We start from the raw sequence: 6119 nt of genomic DNA, 5'->3' as shown, positions 1-6119 counted from the left end.
TTTTCCCTCCTGAAAAGTAAGGGGAAATGTGTGTGCATCTTATGGAGCGAATGCAGGCTGCGCGGCTATCCCAGAAGCCAGAACAGCAAGAGGGATTGCTGCTTTCACTGCGCAGCAATCCCTCTTGCTGTTCTGGCGTCTGAGATTCAGAATATTTTTTTTCTTGTTTTCCTCCTCCAAAAACTAGGTGCGTCTTGTGGTCTGGTGCGTCTTATAGAGCGAAAAATACGGTAGTTGATCACAACCAAATATTTCTCTGTTAGGCTCTATTTTGCTAGCAGCTTGTGAAACAGTTGTTGTTGATGATGATGATGATGATTAACATTTTTATGCTGCCCAGGGCAGTTCACAACATAAAAATACTAAATCAGAATACAGAATACATAATAAAACAAAAACAAACCAATAACCACCCACCCACAAACACAAAACTCAAGAGAAAAAGATACCGATATGAGCAATATAATTAGGATTTTTATATGTGTGTGTGTATGAGGACAGAACTTGAGGAAATTAGAGAGATGTGGAGTATGAAAGTGCTACATAATAATGCTCAATAAATTAGTCCCTGTTCAAAAGCTCACTTACAGGTTGCTAATGGCAAGTACGTCAACCTGGTGTGAGCCCAGAGGTCACACCTGCTGCTTTGAAAGCTCTGAAATAGAGAGAGAAGAAGCTGTCACTGCAGCTCCCCACATCTTCCTCCCTTTGCTAAACTTCTTCTTCTCCTGCCTGCTGTGGGGCTAAGCTAATACCAGGCTTGCTACAGCAGGTGCGGGATAATCACAGAATCATATAAACTTAGAGTTGGAAGGGACCCAAAGGTCACCTAGTCCAACCCAGTGGCGGAGCATATGCCTGCGCTGCCCAGGGTGGGCATACTCCCGAGGGGGGCGTGGCACGGAGGGTGCCCTCCCAGGCGCAGGATAGCCACTCAGGTGCCCAGAGCAGCGTGCGTGGCCTGCAGCCAGGGATGGAGCGAGCCGCCCATGGCAGACACTTGTCACGCCACCCGCCCACGACTCCCAAGCTCCCCCAAGCTGTCAAAATGAAGGGGAAAGGGGAGGCTGCCGTCGACAAAGCGGCGCAGCTCCCCCCTCCCCCTGATGCGGCTGGGCGGCACACCGTCACCCCCCTCAGTGACCGCACCTGGGGTGGACTGCCCCCACCGCCCCCCCCTTCCTATGCCCCTGGTCCAACCCCCTGAAACGCAGGAATCTCAGCTAAAGCATCCATGACAGATGGCCATCCAACCTCTGCTTAAAACCCTCCAATGAAAGAGAATCCGCCATCTCTCACGGGAGTCTGTTCCACTGTCAAACAGCTCTTCCTGTCAGAAAGTTTTCCCACATGTTTAGTCGAAATCTCCTTTTTTGTTACTTGAAGTCATTGGTTTGAGTCCTACCCTCCAGAGCAGGAGATAACAAGCATGTTCTCTCTTCCATGGGACAACCCTTAAGATATGGGAGATGGCTCTCCTATCTCCTCTCAGTCTCCTCTTTCGCAGGCTAAACATACCCAGCTCCTTCAACCTCTCCTCATAAGGCTTAGTTTCCAGACCCTTGACCATCTCGGTTGCCCTCCTCTGCACACGTTCCAGCTTGTCAACATCCTTCTTAAACTGTGGAGCCCAGAAATGGACTCAGTATTCCAGGTGTGGTCTGATCAAGGCAGAATAGAGTGGTACTATTACTTCGCTTGATCTGGACACTATACTTCTGTTGAAGTATAAGGTGGAGAAAAGGTCCAGTGGAGGTTGGGAGCAGGATATGGAGTGGCTGTGCTCTTGTCATTACTTGCAAGCTTTCAAAGGGACAGAAGTGATCTCCAGTTTGATGTGTGGTAACTCCAGTGGTCAATGTTCAGTCTCAGTTTATACAGATCTAGTTACCATCAATGTTACACCAGTGACATCTCCAGCCTCTTTGAGTCCTGCAGAATGCTCTTCACTCCTGACAGTGGGGAAATGGCTTTTTGGGGAGTGGCTACATAATCAACCAGGAAAAATAACTGTCATTAAATCAATTTCCTTATCTTTGATGGCATTTGGCTGCTGTGCATTGGAGGACACTGAGTGACATATTTATATGCAGAAATGAACGCTCCAGATTTTCTCAGCTCCACCTTGGCTGGAGATGACAGTTTTGACTCAGAGCAGTGCCAATGCTTACATGTAACAATGTGGCTTTCATGTTCCCAGTTTCTTGAATGTGACAATCAGTCAGAGGTGCCATGCTCCAGTTCCTTTGCAGTCTACCTGTAATTACAGTATAAACACAATGAGCAGGACAGCAGGGTGACTTTCATGGATTCAGGTATCATCTTGTTTCAGCTTGTGCTTTGTTATTTCATCTCTGGAAGAAACAGATAATTTAAACACACAAACACACATACAAAACCAGCTGGTTCTAGACCAGTTATAACAACTTCATGTGTTTCAGAGATCAGGCACAGAGCCACAGTTTTGAACTACAGGTACACAGATTTAGGGCAAACATTAGGAAGGATTCCTTAATTGTAAGAGCTCAGGATGGTTGCAGAATCTCCTTCATGGATGGTTTCTAAAATGGAGTTAGATAGATGGGCAAATATTCAGATGAAGGATACCCAGATTAAGGTAAGAGGTTTGGACTAGATCAACTTTCAAACTGATGACTAGATCAATAAAGGTGAACAGCATGTACAGGAAAAAGTCTTTTTCTTATTGCAGTCATTTTTAATATTAAAAGTTTAACCTGTTTCATTACTGTTGCTGTCATTATTAAAAAGAGTTCTTTTTTGGGTGGTCACCTGCAGCGATGGTGCTAGTGCCGATTCTCAAAACCTTTCCAGGCCTACGCAACGTTGATCCATTCAGGCACGTGGGCCAGCCAAGGCAACATAAGGTCCAGAGAGCCTCAGAGACCGCAACACACAATTAGCAGGTTCTGATCAGAATTCAAACCGTAGGTTTGGACTGAATGTTTGAAAGCTCCCTTGTGGTGGTCATGATGATGATGATAGGCTTCATAGTGTACAGAAGCACTTCACAGGTATAATGTTCTGGGAAAGAGTGAAAGAGCACACCTTGTGAGTTCATGGCAGAAACATGATCATAAAAGCACACCCTAATTCTTTTGTCAACACATTAATTTTGAATTTTAAAATTCAGTGCATTTGTGTGCATACCACTCTAGGTAGACAATTTCACCATAGGCCCAAAGGACAATCCCTTACATCGACCTAACCCTCCCTCAAGAGAGCAATAGCAACTCATACAACAATCACTGCAGAAAAATTGGATTGCCTCTATTTGACCCACCAGGTGAATGGAGCGTTTAGGTGCATAATGGTGTTTACATACGTGAGGATGTGGCAATACCTTGTATTGGTCCAGCTTCACGTGGTGTGGGTGGGTAAGCATTCCAGTTTCAAAATGCATCTTAGCTGTGAAACTTGGATCGAAAATGGGATAAAGTACAGATAAAATGGAAACATAAATTCACTCTGCAAACAACTGTCCATTTTGTTGTGGTCGAAACAGATATTGCCGCAGCAGCTGTGCCTCTCTCCCTTCTTCCAGCTGCTTATCTGGTTTAGACTGTGTGGAGTGGAGTTTTCCAGTTGGGCTTTGCAGGACAAAGACAGGGAGGAACTGGAAAACAACGTGACACCAAGATACCCGTACCAGTAGAGGACAAAGTTATTTTCCTGTATTTAGTGCTTGGTTTCTACTTCTTTAAGGTGTTTTGGCATTCATGAGGTAGCAGATTAGCATCTATACACATCAGAATGCTTCTTCTAAGCCCACAGTACATACTGGCCTGCCCTTTTCTACTCTGAGCATGAATGCACATGACGGCATGCACGCACACCCAATCTCTTTCTAAGCACAGGACCTGGAAAGGAGAACACTCTTTTGCAATGTCCTAGACATATGCAGGCAGTACAGGTAAATAACAGACCATGAAAAAGAACCCAAACTATTTAATGTTGTAGTAATTTTGATGGGCAGAAATGCTATATTAATTTATTGAATCTTTGGAGGGCAGATGTAGACAAAGTGGGGAAATGATTTATTGCATCATTGTAGAAGAAATTCAAATTTATTTGGAATGAATTTGACTTAACACATGAAATTTGTATTTTCACACATCTGGCTTTGTGACTATGATAGAGAAGAGTTGTAGCTCAATGAGAAAACATCCATCTTGCATTCAGAAGACCCCGGGTCCAATCCCCAGCATCTCCAGGTAGGGCTAGAAATGGCCCTGTCTGAAATCTTGGAGAGCCACCATCTGTCACTGTAGTCAGTGCTGAGCAGATGAGCCAATGTTCCGATGTCCAGCTTCCTGTACGTATTCCTAAGTCCAGTGAAGCATGTATTTCAGAGCAGAAGCCTGAAATACAGAAGCAGAAGCATTCAAATCTTTCAAAAAGTTAAGGTTTCCCATGTTACTGCAACTTAAAAAAAACCCTCAGCTATCCAAAGTACTGTATTATTCCATGTTAAACTGGCAATTAAAGTGCTTTATTTTTAACACCGTTAGTAAGTGATCAGTATTTCATTTTGATCAAGTAAATGTGATTTGTTAAATCCATCTGGCTTTTTGCTTGTGATATCCAGTGAAGCACATTTTTCAGAGAAAAGTTTGTAAGTGGTTAAAGAAACAGTCAAAGAAGGAGTCTAAATGTTGAGGTTTCCTGATACACACACAATAATAAACTATGTTTTATTCCATGTTAATCTGGCAGTTAGCATCTTCTCTAATCCATATAGAAAACAAATGATCAATGTTACAAAATTACTGGACTCTTAGTTTGTAAACCAACTTTTCCTGTTGGTGTTAAGCACTTTTCCGGAAAAGATTAGCATCTGGGATCAGATAAATCATTTTGCAGACCTAAACTGCATTATGACAACATAAAGATATTCCATAACCTCTTTTAAAATATTCCTGTGACATCCCTGAAAGGCAACAGCATTTTTCTCTTCCATTTGCAAATGGGCAAATGAATGAAGAGTACAGCGAGGAAGTCTTTTGCCAGGTGGATATGTCTTCTCCAAAATTGCAATACAGAGCCAACATTCTGTTTGTCAATTGCTAAAAAAGAAAATATGATAAGCTGGCAACCTTAACAGAAAAAAAAACCAAGTGAGGCGAGGTGTCAAGTGGGTTAGGAGCTTGTACCCAAGTCTCACTGCTAAGTTTTTAGGCATGCTAAATCAACCTTCTTATGGGTAGGCCTTTGTTGATCCAAAGTCCCTAACCTGGAACACAGAGATAAGGTTTGCCTGGTAAGGCTTGTGTAGCTGTTTCTATCTACATAAAATGTGCACAGAAAAGGGCTGCATTTTTATCACTGAGAGAAAAATATCACAGTTTCCTCTTCCCTGGAGATTTTTAACTAGAGCTGCTGTCCTATGTGCTCTTACATTGGAGGAAGAATATAGTAGAGGTTACTCCCCAATTATACAGGATTCCACAGCATAAAGTATAGTCTTGCAAGACTAACAATCCTAAACTGAGGCAAAAGTTGCAGTATTTTGATGAACATTTTTGACAATTTGGGGTGTTGCTCACAATAGAGTTAGGGCCTGCCCACATCAAGCTGATATCAAATTTAAGACATTTGTGATGCAGTTGGTTGACCACCGGCCCATAAAGCAGAGATTTTGTCTGGATTTGGTGCCTTGGCCTCAGTGGCATCTTTACATAGGGAATCGGAATACCTGTGCAGCACCCCTGAAAACACTATGTGCACCCCCAAAACCAAAGTGGGAGATCATACACCAGAGCCCCACCAAAGTGTAAAAACATCACAGAGTCTGAATGGATTTCAGGGGTCATCTAGTCTTGTGTTGGACAGCTGGCATGCCAGTTCTTCTTACAAAGGTGAAGGGTCATGGAATTCAAATACACAAAAGTGCTTCTCAGTAATGTATGAACTGGCCAATATAAAAATATATCCTTTCTTTGCCTCGGTTGAAAACTCCTCCAATATATTCCACTGATTTGCACATGCCAGTGGAGGGTAAAAAATATTCGAGGGTGGGGAAAAAATGCTCGTTTCAAGGCAGTAACTCCATAAGCAGGAGAGGCGTAGCAGTCATCGTTGGAGAATGGGACAGATGACTG

The sequence above is a fragment of the Podarcis pityusensis genome, assembly GCF_964106645.2.
Source record: "Podarcis pityusensis genome assembly, chromosome: 1".
Lineage (NCBI taxonomy): Eukaryota > Metazoa > Chordata > Lepidosauria > Squamata > Lacertidae > Podarcis > Podarcis pityusensis.
Note: the sequence above shows the minus strand (reverse complement) of the source record.